We start from the raw sequence: 17,329 nt of genomic DNA, 5'->3' as shown, positions 1-17,329 counted from the left end.
CCGCTCCGCTCCGCTCCGCTCGCCTTCCCACAATGCCCTACGCGAGCGTCAACGCCTGGTTTCATTGAAAATGAATTGGAAGCCGACGCCACGCGCCGCCCGCTCCGCTGCAGTGTGAACGCACTGTTAGGTGTCAGGTCAGGGGCTTCGTTAGTATGGCGTGAAATTAGTGCCAGGAGAGCAAGCTCTGTAAAAACGATTTGTAACTTGCAAAAAAGATTTGTCTCTGTAGAAAATGATTCGTGTACTTGCAAAAAAAAGTTTTGTGTCTCCGTAGAAGAAGGCAAGATTTGTGTACTTGCAAAAAAGATTTGTAACTTGCAAAAAAGATTTGTGTACTTGTAAAAAAAAGTTTTGTGTACTTGTAAAAAAAAGTTTTGTGTCTCCGTAGAAGAAAAAGATTTGTGTACTTGTAAAAAAAAGTTTTGTGTCTCCGTAGAAGAAAAAGATGTGTGTACTTGTAAAAAAAAGTTTTGTGTCTCCGTAGAAGAAAAAGATTTGTGTACTTGTAAAAAAAGTTTTGTGTCTCCGTAGAAGAAGGCGGGAACACTGCTCCCAAAACCATCTAAGCCAATCAAATATAGCCATTTCTGTGTCTAGTATCATTGGACATTTTCGTCTGTCTATCACACAAAGAACGTCAGAGAATAAGAACAAAACTAGAATGCTGATGATTTCAATGGCGAGTCATTTGGTAAGTAGTTCAAAATATCCATGGGCATGTATCTTTAATGCAACATTTAAAGATTATTCGGTTAGCACACTCTTAACAGTATAAATTAATGGATAAGAGTCGTAGTAAGTTGAATAGTTTTTTTTATGTAAATATGTATTCGGATATTTAATTAGACGACCAGTCATTAAACCTAGCATTAGTTGGACAATGTGCAGCTAAATGGCAGGGAACTGCCGCGAAATCACTCAATATACTTAGTGGTTTTCATTCGAAATGAAAGCTGGCAGTAAATAATACACTCTAGAGTGAAAGATCCATATATTTTAAATTTATGCGCTTAACTTTCCCAGCCAACATTTGAGATCTATCCAGTGTGTCCAGCTCATGTTTAGTTTAGCATGGCGAATACACCAACATTAAAAAACATGTAAAGTTGTGAACGCTTAGTATGATGCTTACCGGCTGCAATTTAGCTTAGGGGGGGTTCAACATATCTGGATACATATTGTATTGTGAACCCAGTATTGTGATACGTATCGAATCATGAGCCGAGTGCATCGTAGTAAGGACCCAAAAAATAGTCGCTGAGAGTCACTGTACATTCAAAGAAATATTTATTGTTACCCATATCCTCTATAATGCTTGCCATTACAGTTCGGATAAGGGCACAAAGGATGTGATGGACATCCCGTCCAGAGTGACTTGGACAGTGTAGGGCAGAGTTGGAGTTGTGTCTTGGAGGTGGCCGGTCCAAAGCTCCTCCTTGACATTGATAATACGGCCATCCTCCAAAAAGAAAGACCGCTGTCCCTCTTCCTCAGACATGCCAAGGATGCTGATGGTGTCGATGGCGGGGATGGCGGCGATGGCCTTCTGTTGAACCTCCTGCAAGGTGAAAACAGACATGCATAGCAGAAATGTAATTTTTTTCAACATTTGCACAGACCATTCAACATTCCTAATGGGCCTGGAAACAATTACTTACTTCTATTGTGGTGTAAAAGGTACTGGAGAAGGAGCCAGGTTTGCCCTGTTTAAGATGGCTGATGGAGACGTGGACTCCCAGGGAGATGGGGAGTAGCGCCTGCTCCCGCCACAGGACGATGTCAGCTTCAACACCGTCCTGCTTCAATGTAAGCACCCTGAGGGCACAGCCCCCACTGGCAGGTCTGACCCACGTCCGTGGACCAAGCTAAAGGAGGAAGAGGAGGAGAGTGAGGGGGTAGCCATGCATTGCATGTGTTATACTGCTTGAGTGTTGGCGAGTCCCTGTACTTACATAGGTGACGAAGCCTTGGACAGTGCCATGGCCAGTTACACCATCACTTAAGTGGTGCATTGTAGAGGGGGGGCTTAACAGCTCCTCTGCCTGCTTTTGTATGTCTGGTGCCACCACTGTTGGCACCAGACATGGTTTTAAAAAACTGCGTCTCTCTCTTTATAGAAAGAAGTGGTTCTTTCCCCCTGATGCTGTATATGCCATACTGCCTAATGATGTAAGTATTCCCTACTGATATCTTCCCCATGTTTTCCTCCATTAGGTTGAATTTGGATACAGTGAACCCATCAGACACTACACAGGTCAGGTTAGACTTCAATGACTTTGCAGCCACCTCCTCTTCGTCCCATTCCAGGACTTTGGTCCACTCTTTGGTAGCCACAACAGTCACCGTTATCGGTGGAGGTCGGCTGTAGGGCCCTGCATATGCTTTGCCAACAAGTACGCTTCTTAAGGTCACTGCGTCCATGCTAGGGGAAAAACAATGAGAAAAGATTATTCAGAATCTATAGTTTTGCTAATCCCATTTTCTCTGCATCCCTTCTGTTTTCCAGGTGATCCAGAAGGCCTAGTTATTTTCCTTTTCAATGGCATGTCGTTCCTAATTGTGTTCCCTGTTCCAATTTGTTCTTCCAGTTCTGCCTGTTTATTTTATTTATTAGTTGTATAGTTTATTAGGTATATTATAGTAGTGTAGTTAGTTGTATCGTTTTTTTTTCTATGTCTGTTTATTTAATCGTTCAGTAGTATTCTTATGTAGTAGTTTTTTTTTCAGTATTACTGTGTTTCTTTGCTTTATTGCAATTAAAATTACAATAGTATAATAAATTGAAAAATGTTAGTGAGTAAATTCAGCGAGTTAGGTAGCTAGTGAAAGTAAAAAATATTAGCCAACACTCAGTTAGAATATCACATTTACTTAAGTCTCAATCTCATTTACCAAAATGTTTGCGTTGCTTGGCAACAGTCGCAATGCCTAGGCCAGGGGTGTCAAACAGTCTTTGCTAAATTTGTGCCCCCTGAGCAGAGATTTTAAAGTGTCAAAAAAAGGCATTCATGACACATTGGTGTCATGTTCAGCGAATAGACTTACCTTGATCAATGTGAAGATGTTGTTTCTGTAGAAGTCTGTAAGTAAACAACACGATACTACCATTAGTAATTTTTTGTTATCTGGTGTCCTACCAATCCAACTGTTCAGTCCTTAACATTTAGTGACTGCCTCTGTCACACTACAGAAATATAAAAATATCAGAAATTATAACAATGCTCAATTTATCCACAGAATACTATAAATTATCCAGTTACTAGTCCAAATAGGATTAGAAATAGTATTTGCTAGTTGTTGAAGTCTACAGTCCAAGTCGTTAGTGCTAGCTACATTTATTAGCTACAATATCAAAAACGGTGACTTGTGTAAAAAGTTACTCGAAAGTTACTCTAATGTTGACAGTTAGGACATAGTACAAAAACATAATAGAATACATTTAGCCAAATATTAGTTACAAAATAACGTTAATTAGCTAGCTAAGTTTCTACATTTTAAAGGGGTATTAGCATCTTGCGTCAAGGCTCAGCCACTACAGTTTCTGACAAAAGTACCAAGCGCCTTATTCTCGTGAGCTGGTCAAGTACTGCTCGAGCGGTCACTAAAGTGTTGGTTCCATGGATGCTGGCGAAAGTAGGTTGCACGAGCAGGCTAGGCCCGCGAAAGAGCAGATTCTTCATCACCGTGTTCGTAATGCAGCTGTAAATACTGTTATAAGGAAATATATTTGTTAAGGTATTTAAATCAAGAATGAATTTCGGTCAATTAATTCTCTACGCAGTTTGAATTTAATTTAAACTAATGCAAAATCAAATGCCAACGCGTGTAAACATGCTCAGTGTAAATACTGTAATAAATGTGGGTTCCCTTATGTAACAGGAAATTACTGCTAGAAACGTCAGCCTTAAAGAACCACAGGTAGGGTATAACAGTGCAAGTCTTTATTAACCCAGACAATTGTTTCTCATTCATAAACGGGGCACCCTGGCATCACTGCAAATCCAGCACTCAATTACTCACGCACCTAGGTTACGTCACACGTGCGAGGGAGACCCAAATACCCCACTTCTGACTATAGTCACCTCCCCGTATCCTGTTCTCGCCTCCCACGCTGGTAGGCTACCGGTACTTTAAATAACCCTACTTAAAATTGCACAAGACAAACACAGTTATGAGTGTACTTAACTCGACACTTGGCGAGACCCTCCCCCGGGGTCTGAGTTTGTGACGCCGTCTGCTTTCCCAGGAAGAACGTCCGCTGGACTTCGTAGTAGGATCCTCAGTTCGATCGGTTTAGGTCAGTTTTTTGATCCCCTCGTTAACTATCTTCGTTGCCGGCAGTCCTTTCGATTGCGAACGCTCACCCACTCCGTTCAATAGAGTGCACAACTAAGATCATGCCTATCATGAAGTCAATGAAACATAGCAACCTATGTTTCATTGACTTCCATTGATTTTAAAACATGACCATTTCAAAATATAGAAAGATGGGGGGTTTAAAGCTGTAAACAGCTGGTCAATAGAACACATTGATGTTTGAATGGAGTAGGTAGCTTAAACATGTAGTGAGCAGCAAGGAATTTGTGACATTTAAACCTATTAATGTTTTAAGTGCTTTGTGCTGCCATATTGCATAAATAACAACAGTTAGTTTTATCAATAACATAGCAGACAAAAGTATGTCAGCAGTATGAAGGTGAAAAAAGCGTTGCTTTGAAACCAGAATGGTGAGACAGTGTTAAAGGTATATCTGTCATTGTCATGCATTGCAATATTTTCTTACGGTTGACAAAGGAGAAAAAAAGAGTGAAATGAAAAGGGTATCTTATTTAATTTCATTAATGTTAAAGCGTTATGTTAGAGCTCAATGCTCTTAAGACAGTCACCCCCATTACCCTGTGCAACCCCAGTCAACACTGGAGTCCTTCCGCAATTGGGAACTGAACATCAGCTCCCTCACCAAGAAAGCACAACAGAGGATGTACTTCCTACGGCAGCTGAAGAAATTCAACCTGCCAAAGACAATGATGGTGCACTTCTACTTCCACGTCTGTTTCTTGGCGAATAAAACCCATTCTGATTCTGAAAAGTATTAATAATTGAAAGATGTAAAAACAGAAATACAGTTTAAACAGTGGAACAGTGTTTCTAGCTCTTAAATATAGTGATGAAGAGCATTGGCCAATCGGATTGGTTCCTTGTTTCTTGTAACGTAGCAATGGTTGTCATTGTCAGCAAACCTAGAATCTAGGTTTCAGTATCAAGATGGAGGAGAAATTAATCATGTGTGCCTGCACACCCAGTCCTGTTCAGACACTGAATTTAAAGATGTCATAAATATAATTTAAATTCAATCTCGTCACATTACGTGACTTTGTTGTGCAACTGCAAAAGCTACTCTAACTCTGATCAAAATGCTGCTGCAAAAAGGCTGAACTATTGTGGGTAGTAGATAAGATCATGTTACATCTAGCCAGCGGATCATGTATGTCAAAGTGGTATTTGTACAGAACACCGTACTGTAGGCGTGAATAATGCATGCATGGTCATCATCGTCGTCCATCTTTGGCCGAAGCGAAGCTAGAGAGAGGATTCAATGGGAGATTTCCTACAGTAAGCTAGATCTACTGCTTCAACTTGAAAACAGAGACGATATTTTGATTACAGACAAGTTCCTTAACCTCTGTTGTCAATAACGCCGATAAAAAGTATATACTGTTACGAAGCATTTGTTTGTAGGTAACGAACGATAGACGTAACTAGCTAGCTATGTGAACTTGTTTCGCCGTTCTATGGCAGCTATGATGACAGCGTTGTAAGCACTCGTCACTAGAATGGCCATAACTTTAAAACAAAAGATCATATTTGAAATCTGTCTGCTGTTCTACATTGCCCACACAATTATGTATATATATCAACTCTAACATGGCCTGTATCTTGTATTGAAAGTGCTCGAAATTAGCTTGTCTAATGTATGGTGGACTGAGAAAACATATTTGTCAAAGCGGAGCGAGCGGATGTCGTGGGAGAATTCCTACTGTGTTAGATTTACTGCTTCAAATTGAAAACGGAGAATAAATTTAGAGTAAAGACAAGTTTCTTAACGTCTGTGTTCAATATCGTCAACTAAAAGTAAAAACTTTTCAGTTACGAAGCTTTTGTTTGTAGTAACGCCAGCTGCAGTAAACCTTTCGTGACCCCGGTTTGGCTGTTCGTGACAGTCGGATATGACAGTGTTGAGCCTCGATTTTTGCAGATTTCTGTGAAACTTTCTTAAAGAAAAATAATCTAGCTAGATTATGTACACTAAATTCAATGTACATACCTTGTTTGGCCAATTTGGTCAATTGTGGAAAAAAGTAGAACCGTTTTTAGTTATGGAGAGCCATCACGCTAGCTTGGAATTGCGTTATCCCACTCATCACTTCAGTGGTCATAACTTTTAAACAAAATAGGCTATCTTAAATCTGTCTGCTGTTCTGAATTCACGACAAACGTACGCACATGTCATATGCTCTAACTTATCCTCTATCTTGTAGTGAAAGTGGTTAAAAATTAGGTTTTCTAAAAAAGTAATGCAGACGGAGAAGACTTTTGTCAGAATGGCTCCGTGAAATCGTCTTGATAAAGGATGATTTGCCTAACATGATCATATAAATATTTACATCATTAGAAAGCCCTAAATCTTGTCTTCAAAATGGTATAGACAGTTCAGGTATATTATTTGAAAAAGTCTGCATATTCAGGCAGGAAAGTGTGATTTTTTTTAGCACTTTAAACTTTAATACCTTAAAAACTTTAAAAGTTATCAATGAGAAAAGTAATAGCACACTAGAGCAGTTCAGACTTTATCAAATGAAGTTTGAACGGTGTTTCTAGCTTAAACGGTGTGAAAGGAGTAGGCGACGGAAAAAAGTGGGAGGAAAAAAAATAAATACAAAAAATAACTAGAGAGGGTACAATTTCTGGGGAAATTGTAGGGTGTGCTTGCTTGCGTCGGTTAGACAGGGGTCCGTTTTTGAATGACATTTTTACAACTGATTTCTGTATATTTTATATGAAAATGCATAGTTATTATTTATAAAGATTAAATAGATTTAAACGAATTTTTTTTTGCTGCTCATTTACAACTGAAAATACGAGTGAAGTGTAGAATGAAATAGATGTCTTCTCATTTCCCCTGCAAGAGGCAGCCTCATTGTTGAATCAAAACGAATACATTTGGCAGACCGGTGTAAAAATTGACCTAATCTCTATGACTTAAACGTCATTTTAAGTTTTTCCCTTCTCGTGATATTTTCAGGCATGTAGCGTACTCATTGCATTCAATCATTAATAAAGAACCCCCTTTGAAGATTATTCTACGACGTTACCCGGCAGTAGAAGATGGAATCGCGATTCAAACAGTACCATCTGCTAAGTGTTTTTGCTTGCAGCAAACACACTAATAATAAGTATGCAGAATAACAATAGTGTTTTTGCTTGCAGCAAACACACTAACTAGAGAGGGTACAATTTCTGGGGAAATTGTAGGGTGTGCTTGCTTGCGTCGGTTGCACAGGGGTCCGTTTTTGAATGACATTTTTACAACTGATATTTCTGTATATTTTATATAAAATAAAAAACGTATTATTTATAAAGATTACATATATTTAAAAGTTTTTTTTTTTGCTGCTCATTTACAACTGAAAATACGAGTGAAGTGTAGAATGAAATAGATGGCTTCTAATTTTCCTTGCAAGAGGCAGCCTCATCATCAAAACGAATAAATTTGGCAGACCGGTGTAAAAATTGACCTAATCTCTATGACTTAAACGTCCTTTTAAGTTTTTCCCTTCTCGTGATATTTTCAGGCATTTAGCCTACTCATTGCATTCATTCATTAATAAAGAACCCCCTTTGAAGATTATTATACGACGTTACCCGGCAGTAGAAGATGGAATCGTGATTCAAACAGTACCATCTGCTAACTGAAAATATGCCCCCAAAAACGTAAATAAGCTTGACATTCATTTAGTGGAAAATCGCTCATTCATAAAAAGCTCACTGGTAGCGATCATTGTCAGTAACAACGCAAAATGCGATATAGCCCTGTGTGGAGAAGCTGCCCCGGTAAATTGTACTACTACGGTACAGTACTAGACTACCGCTGTGTTCGTCTTGGTAGCGATTGCGTTGGTTGAATTGGATTTAACGTTCCGTTGTACGGTTTAGGCTGAAATTAATTATTTTCATGAACAGATTGACAAAGTTTAGGCTGTGGCAATGAAGTTCAGGTTAGTAGTTAGATAGACTTTTGATTAAAGTAAGGTGAGTGCCGAACATGTTCTGTCGCCGTTTGACTTCCTAAACAGCTGTGTTTTTGTAGTGTGTCTCGCGTACAGCGTTGCAGTGAGCAACACTGGTTTGAAACCACAGGGAATTATAATTTCACCAACAAATCGTTTACTTGTAATGTAATGTCATAATAAATCCTACAACGAAAATGTATTTGTGAGGAATGTTTATTTTAACGATTGAAAACAGATGCATTATAGACCACTGTAGTAGCTATGTGTTGCCCGGGCAATAGAGGCTAATGTAATGCTAATGCTTCAGTGAAATAGTAGAATACCGTTTCCGAAAGTAGATGTGGGCCTACTTCCTTAATAATATCAGCTAATATTGTACATTACATTTCACAATTGTGTTTCACATCACAAAGTAAAATGAGTAAATAGTTATCACCCTGGCCTCTTTGCTTGTGGCGTTTCTGCAGCTGCCTTGCAGTAAAGCTATAGTTAGCCTAGCTATCCCCCAAGTTAACAGATGCGAAACGAATGTTCTGCCAAAGGTAGTCACGCGTGTTTTCGTGACGTTAGTGATGTAGTGACGTTAATAACGTCAGTGACTGTGGCTAGAAAATTAGCCACCGTTAGCTTCACTTTTCGCCACAAAAACTTAACTTGAGCTTAAACCATGCAACGGAACGTAAATAAAAATACAAGCAACTCAATCGCTACCAAGACGAAACTTTTGACACCTAGGTTGTCTATGTCTATGTAGTTAAATATTGACGAAGATTTAGGGGGGCAAAAATAAATAATAATAATAAATATATATGTGAGAGAACAAAGGTTGTGCCCTTGCCGAAGGCAAAGCACACCCAATAAGTATGCAGAATAACAATAGTGTTTTTGCTTGCAGCAAACACACTAACTAGAAAAGGCTGTTTCTGCGAAACATCAGTGAGAATGCTGAAAACCTGAATGGGGATAGCTGACCATGCTAAAAAAGCTGAAAATAGTGAAAATTTAGTAGAAAGTTATAAGCTGAAGCTTCAAAGTAACCGAAAGGTATTTTTGAAAGGGGCTGGAGCAGCATTCCAACAATGATTTGAAAGGATTTACCATTACTTTTAACCTTTGTGCTGCCTTCGGGTCACATGACCCAAAGGTTCACAACGAACCATCGTTGTGTTTACCCAATTTGACCCAATACAAAAACAAATAAATATCATTTTCTTTTAACCTTCGCAATGTGGGGGGTCTGAGACAGCCCGACGGTTAAAATAAAATGCTTCACTTTGTTTTTGTATGCGGTAAAGTTGTTGCAATACGACGGTGGGTCACAATGATTGATGGGTCAGAATGACCCGAAGATAACACAAGGGTTAAAGGGAGAATAATTTGCACAAAAACCTTAATATTTTAAAAAGTATTAAAGGAAAAATGAGACATGAGAAAATACCCGCAAGCTGAAATGAATTTCAAAAATGTGTGAGTGACACAAAAGAGGCAGTGTGGAAGCTGAACTGCATCATCTTAACAAAGCTAAGAGCTAAAATAGCCTACAATGCGGGAGAAGCTGAAAGCTGAACTGTTAAACAGAAGAAGTAGGCTAGCTAGTCGTAACAAGAATATTATCGTTTTAACAGCTGAAATTATAGTTGGGATAGTAATAGCAGTAGCAGATGTAGCCTACCATTGAGTGCGTTCACTCGGCTTTCTTAGTAGGATTCAATGTGTTGATGGAATGAAACATACAGCAGTAGGGCCGATACAGGAAGACACGGCGACACTTTGTTGCAGAAGGATGATGGTGCAAGTTTTGTCCGTGGAGCATACAACGATTAATAAAAAAGAATCATGTAGACGCGTTTATTGAGTAATCGCATAACTAATTACACATGTAAACGGAGTAATCGTATTATTGGCATAAACCGACAATTGCTAGTAATCGGGTTTGTCATGGTCAAGTAAACGTACCAATCACCTATTTGAGAGACTGAGTGGTGCGTGTCTGTCGTTACGGTGATGCTGCAGCTATGATTGCTAACGCGCTGAGGGCAGAGAATAAGAGAAATGTAGCTAGAATCCACACCTCAAACATGATAACCTAGACGCAAAACTGTACGTCCAATCCAAAATCTCAGGATATTTTCCGAGACCCAAGACTCTGCCGAAACCAGAGATATTCTTTATATGTCTGTGCAGTCAGAAATACGACTCTACCTGCAGTTTCGAAAACGTGTTCCTTTTGCTTTCCTGGTGCGTGTTTGTTTGGGTGCCACGGTGATGGCGCAGCTGTGATGGCTAACGAGCTGGGCAGAGAGAATAACTAATGTAGCTAGAATCCACACCTCAAACAAGTTAACCTAGACGCAAAACTATACGTCCAATCCAAAAAATAAGGATATTTTCCGAGACCCAAGACTCTGCCTAAACCAGAGATATTCTTTATATGTCTGTGCAGTCCGAAATACGACTCTACCTGCAGTTTCGAAAACGTGTTCCTTTTGCTTTCCTGGTGCGTGTTTGTTTGGTTGTCACGGTGATGGCGCAGCTGTGACGGCTAACGAGCTAGGCAGAGAGAAAAACGAACATTTACCTAGCATCCACACCTCAAACAAGTTGTTGACCTAGACGCAAAACTATACGTCCAATCCAAAAAATAAGGATATTTTCCGAGACCCAAGACTCTGCCGAAACCAGAGATGTCCTTTATATTTCTGTGCGGTCAGAAATACGACTCTACCGGCAGTTTCAAAATCTTGTTCTTTTTGCTTTCTCTGACGATTTTGTCACCAGATTTGCATTGGTCTCTATGGGGCGAGAGTTGGACTTTGTCTCGCTTTCGTGGGGCTCTGAACAAATGTGTACGTCTGTTGGATTCAACAGACAACTGTCTACGACCAGCACAAAATTAGCTATCTATTGATCCAAAAACGAAGCATGAAGAGCGAAAATTGTGGCAATGCCGGCAAACTAGAAATATTTTTTCAACAACATCCGAAGCTGCCCTGCACTCTAAGCGTTTCAGTCTGCACTCTAGGGTTTCACGTAAACACCCATGTAAATCTCAGAAACGGCTTGAAAAAGTCATGAAACATAATCAGTGATATTGAAAAAAGTTGAATAGATATCAAAAAGCTGAATTATTTAAAAATATTTTAGGGTTTTGTCAACATTTTAAAGTTTAAATGGTGGCTCTAGCTGAAAGATTGAGGAAGAAGAAGGATTTGGAAGTTGAAGAAGTTTAAAGAAGTTTGAGAGGATTTGAAAGAAAACTCCATTGGAAACCCATGTTAAAAATATTATGAATATTGATTCATATTAATTCAAGCATAAGAGGTACAAAGCTGAAAAGTCATAGCACCCATGGCCTGAAACTGCTGAATTTTTTGATAGCTGAACGGTTTTAATAGCTGAAGATTTGAAGGCGCTGAAAGGTGCCACGGAAGAAATAGAAGATAAATAATAATAATAAAAATAAGTTGAATAAAGATTCAAAGAATAATACTTGGAATGCTGAAGCAGCATTCCAACAATAATAATAAGTTGAATAAAGATTCAAAGAACAATACTTGGAATGCTGAAGCAGCATTCCAACAATAATAATAATAAATATAGCTGCAGGCAGCAATGGCGGGTTCCTCCTCAGCATTGCAAACCATTACAAAATTGACATGACACAGACATGTATTTCATACATGTACACAACATTTCAATACAATTGGATCAATGGCTGATTTGAAGTCATTTTTTGAAATTCTTCACAAATTGTCACTGTAGAGAAATATCCATGCTGCCGACATTATGGGTTCTTGAGACTTCTTTGTTCCCCATTGGCAATAAGGCATGCGTACCAACTTTTAGACATTTTGGACTGACAGGGTTAAAATGCCACCCTTTTGAAAGTGACAACTTTGAAGCGTGTTCTGTCAGGCCACCTGTGCTCTGGTCAGGCCCATCATGCAGAGATCCATTCTTTAAAAGCTTTGATTACAACAATAACTTTATGAAAGTCAGAATACACTTTAGTAAAGGACGTGTGTAGTTTATGTACTACTACTGCTTGCTCTGCCCACACACTTTCCCCATCCATGCTGTTTCCCTCTTTGCCAGTGCGGGTGGTGCGGTGGCCGCATGAGGTTTAGGTGTAGTCCAAAAGTTGCCTCCCACAATCAAAACATATTAACCGCAACATTGTTTTCAAACTTTCTCAAAGATGGCTTGAAAACCACAGATATTGACTCTCTTCTTGAGTAGATCTCTTTCCAGAATCTCAGTCATCTTAGGAGCGTTCTAAGAGCGTTCTAGAGCGTTCTTAGAACGCTCTTAAGAAGCTCTTAGCGTTAAGAGCTTCTTAACGAATCTGGGAAACCCGGCCAATAACATTACAAACATCTAACTGAACGAACACAACAACTGAAATCCCTTGCGTAGCTGTTGTTTTTTTAACATGCCGCACTGCATGCTGGGTACCCAAGAGCGCTGACGCTGATTATCTAGCTGTGCTCCGACTGCGTGATATGACGAGATGCTAGTGGTGCGCTGAGGTCTCAGAGTCTCCTGCCCGAGTTCAAGTTCTGCCCGATTAGCAAGCTATTTTTACTAATGTTTTGTTAGCAATTGAATGGTAATGCAAGCTAGCTAAAAACAATGTTAGTTAGCTTGGCTAAACTGGTTTTCATAGCAACAGAAATCAACAAATCAGATCAGTCGAACTTTATTCAGAAATGGGGGGATGGCGGGAACATTAAAGGTGTAGTTACAGTAAAAGTGAAATGGAACGCGTCTTTCTGCCTTGAAGCTGCATGCGCATCAACAAGACCCCATCTATATGTAAAGATAACATCCAAGCTAACAATTTCGCCAAATCTGACTGCAGCATTGTATACCATATGTACCGTGTTATGGTTGTTTGAGTTAAACAACTTGCTAAATGAATTAAATGTCAAATCCAACTATAAATGTATAAAAGAGAGTTCCAATCAAATCTGAATTTGTTTTAAACCTAGAGGTTTAAAAGGTTACCTTTGCCTAAACTGACATGCACCAACTCAGTTTCAACAGCCATTTACACATTTAGTCTCTATTTGTTACTCTATTCTTAAGGCATGTTTAACTTAATGTCTGCACCTCTCTGTCACCAACTGTCTCTGCAGTGGGGGCTTCACAGGGTGTCTACAGGTATAAACAAGTTAAATGTAAGACCTTTTAATACCACTTCCAAATGAAATTAAAGACCAAACTTACGATGGAAATACAAATCAAAAGTGGAAATATACAGTCATCTTTCCAAGTAAACACTGATGTCTGTTCAATATGAACAGTATGGTAAAATGACAATAATCGGTTGAGTTTAAGAACATTGACTAAATGTGTGTAATGCGGAAGGATAACACAAAAATGTAATTGCTGTCCTAAATTATACTTATTATTACACTAGGGTGGAAATGGTGGAGCAGAAACTAACAATTCCATGAATCCCATGGAAACAAAGGCAAATGTGTGAGATGTACTGATGTGGAGCACAAATGCTCCAAGAAGCAGTACTTCTCTTGAGTGGTTTTTATTCAGATGAATAATCATTGGATTCAGGTCAAAAGTCTATCACTTGAACTAGTTTCATCACTTAAGACACAAAGTCAGCAGCTTGGCATACTGGCACATGGAAAGGATTAAACATTTAGACTTTCATCAAAGTAATGCTGGCTTGTCCTTTTTCATCAATGTCCTCAAAAAAGCAGGCTGCAGAGCTACTGTGTCTGTGGGGTGACTGTCTCTGGAGGGCTGGCAGGCAGGGGCAAGCAGGGCCTGCAGGCAGGCAGGCAGGCAGGCCAGCTGGATCAAGCTGTTCTGGGGTCAGGGCTGAAGAGAAGCTGTCCAGCTAGAGAGGGGTAGTCCAGCAAGGGGTCTGTGTGGATCTCACCATCCTCGAGTCTGTTGCATCCTCTGTTGAACTCTGTTGAGCAGGCCTCTGCATGACCCTCCAGACCTGTCAAAGTGAAGAAAGGGTCCATGTCAGTTGTGAAAAATGAAGCTTTTCCCATCTACACTTGATACAGACTTCAGTTTTGACTGTGAAATGCAGTGTCATTACTTGAACTTGAATCCAAATGTGTTGACGTCATGGAGACCCATGCAGTCACTCAAAACACAGGTTCGATTCCAGGCTCTGGCAAGAGTATTTACCTCTAAACTGGTCAATATATACACATCTGACAAAAGACCAGCTCGACCTTTGCTTGTAAACAGTGATTCTGACTGTAAGAGACCTTTAAATAGCCTGACTTACCGAAATTGGCAAAACTAGCCTGGCTAACGTAGGTCGCTTTCTCAGGGCATATGACGAATGAAACAGGCTCGCCTTGAAAAAGTCTCCCTGCCGCATAGGCTTATTACAAAGACTTTCACGCCAAAAATCACCATTATGAGCCGACAGGTCTGTGGGGAATTGCTTTTTCTCCTAAAGGCTGCTCTCCTCGACCTTTTTGATGAACAATTCGCCGAGATGCAAAATGACTCACTAATTAAAAACACAGAGGAAAAAAGCTAGAGCTACAGTAGCTACTTTTCGAGTTTGGTTTTCCGTCACTTCAGAATCACGATCTATAAGGTCTAAAAGTGCTAAACCTTCACCATAATTCAAGAGTAGTGTACTTTCACAAACCCAATCATTAATTCTAGCTTAAAATGTGTAAAACCAGGACTTACCGAAAGTGGCTGCCTCCAACACGGCTTTCACGGGAGACGACTTTCACGGGACACGGGAAACAACAATGGCCGCCGAAAAATAATTTGTATTCGTAACAGCGAGCTGCGATTGGAAGCGAAATGAAACAGGGGCTAAAAAACGAGGGTGGGGGCTTGGTCAGCACACATTTTCAAGAAAGCATGCGTGTGTCAAGGGGCTCTGGCCCCTTGTGTGTGAGAGAATGTGGAGCACGCGCGCACAGGAGCAAAGGGAGAGAGGATTTGGGGAAACAGCCCTAGAAATTAGCCAAGCATGCATGTTTCAAATATTCACTAAAAATCGAGTTTTCATGTTACAGTCAACTTTTTCTCAGATTTGTGTACTCAACATTCTCAAGAGTCTTCATATGAACTAGTGATTGAATCAGAGTATCAGTTTTTGGCCGGCGGATGTGTAAAGCATTATTTTAGCATTAGCAATAAATTCAATTTGCTTTATATCAATCATTTTTAGAGGTATGAAGTTGCCTTTGCACATGGTAACATGTTGTAGTGTCTTCCACGTGACATACCAAGTTTGGTGTTGATATCTCAAAGATTTGCTGAGATTTGACCAAACGTCCTGTTTGGTTGCTTTGTTGCAGATTTTGATTGGCTCTACCGGACAAACGGTTTTGAAAATCAGAAATCCCTACGATAACTTTTGTGAGGCTCAGTCTGGATATCATCTATGGCAATTTTGAAGAAAATTCGACCAAAAATGTAGGAGGAGTAGGGAAAAAACGCGTTTCCTTAATCTTTATTGTACAGACAAATTCAATATGGCGGCCGTTATAGCTTCTTGAGGCTTTTTTATTCCTCATGAGAAATAAGGCATATGTAATGAATTTCAGAATTTTGGGACTTATGGCCTGCAAATGGCATCAATTTGAAAATTGACATATTGGGGTGTGGCCTGTAGCGCCACCTATTGTCTCACATGGCCCATGTTTGGTATGGTAGTTACTAATGGTCTGCAGTTTCAACATGCCAAATTTCACAACTTTTTACGGTACTGGTCTAGGGGCTGCCATTGACTCCCATGGGTAAAACATAATAATAATACCACCAATAACAATAGGGTTCTCCTACCGGAGGAACCCTAATAACAATAGGGTTCTCCTACCGGAGGAACCCTAATAAAGAGAAACAGGAAAACAATAGTGAGAATGCTTAACAGCATTCTCACAATAATAATAAAGAGAAACAGGAAAACAATAGTGAGAATGCTTAACAGCATTCTCACAATAATAAAGAGAAACAGGAAAACAATAGTGAGAATGCTTAACAGCATTCTTTTGCTGAAGCAGCATTCCAACAATAAAGATTCAAAGAACAATACTTAGAATGCTGAAGCAGCATTCCAACAACTAGAAACGGCTGTTCCTGCGAAACAGCAGTGAGAATGCTGAAAACCTGAATGGGGATAGCTGACCATGCTAAAAAAGCAGAAAATTGTGAAAATTTAGTAGAAAGTTACAAGCTGAAGCGCCTGAAAGGTATTTTTGAAAGGGGCTGGAGCTGGACGAAGGTATAAAACTACAGAAAAGAGAAGAAAAATGCAAAAAGAGAAATAATTCTGAAGAATTTGAAAATTTAGCAGAAAAATATTTGCTGGAGTTTCAAAAGGCCTGAAATGTATGTTAGAAAGGACCTGCAGCAAGATGAAGACAGAAAAGTACAGAAAAGAGAAGAAAAATGCTAAAGTACTGGCAGTTGGAAGGTACTGCTGTGAAATGTATTTTTGAAAGGACCTGGAGCAAGATGAAGGCAGAAAAGAGAAGAAAAGAGAAGAAAAAAATAAGAAAAATGCAAAACAATAAGGGCAAAAATTAAGAAAGATGAGCTGCAGGAAAATGTGAAAATTTAGCAGAAAACCAGTTGCTGAAGTCTGGGTTGAACGAATTTGAAGGTAAAAGGACAACACTGGAATGACTTGAACTTGCTGGAAAAACGTAGCAACCGTTGGTCATTGGCAACAGACTGGCAACATTTCTAACCTAGAATCTAGGTTTCAGGTTCAAGACGGAGGAGAAACTAATCATGTGTGCCTGCACACCCAGTCCTGTTCAGACACTTAATGTAACCCTTGTGTTCTCCTCGGGTCGTCCTGACCCATCAGTCATTGTGACCCACCGTCGTATTGCGACAACTTTACCGCATACAAAAACAAAGTGAAGCATTTTCTTTTAACCGTCGGGCTGTCTCAGACCCCCCACATTGCGAAGGTTAAAAGAAAAGTATTTTTATTTGGTTTTGTATTGGGTAAAATTGGGTAAACACAATGATGGTTCGTTATGAACCTTTGGGTCATGTGACCCGAAGGC

The 17,329-nt window shown here is 39.6% G+C and overlaps 2 long non-coding RNA genes across 2 annotated transcripts in view; both read left to right on the top strand.

Moving 5' to 3' along the window:
* Nucleotides 1-17,329, top strand: part of LOC134012989 (uncharacterized) — a 354,410-nt gene that overhangs the window by 294,678 nt on the left and 42,403 nt on the right. The gene's annotated exons all lie outside the window — the stretch shown is intronic.
* On the top strand, nucleotides 1,409-3,142 carry LOC134012926 (uncharacterized). The gene is made up of 4 exons (XR_009928655.1): nucleotides 1,409-1,568; nucleotides 1,681-1,809; nucleotides 2,121-2,172; nucleotides 2,510-3,142. It is a non-coding gene; the product is annotated as an uncharacterized LOC134012926 (long non-coding RNA).

This window comes from Osmerus eperlanus, chromosome 26 (assembly GCF_963692335.1).
Source record: "Osmerus eperlanus chromosome 26, fOsmEpe2.1, whole genome shotgun sequence".
Taxonomy (NCBI): Eukaryota; Metazoa; Chordata; class Actinopteri; order Osmeriformes; family Osmeridae; genus Osmerus; species Osmerus eperlanus.
Note: the sequence above shows the minus strand (reverse complement) of the source record. Positions and strands in the feature narration are given on the sequence as shown.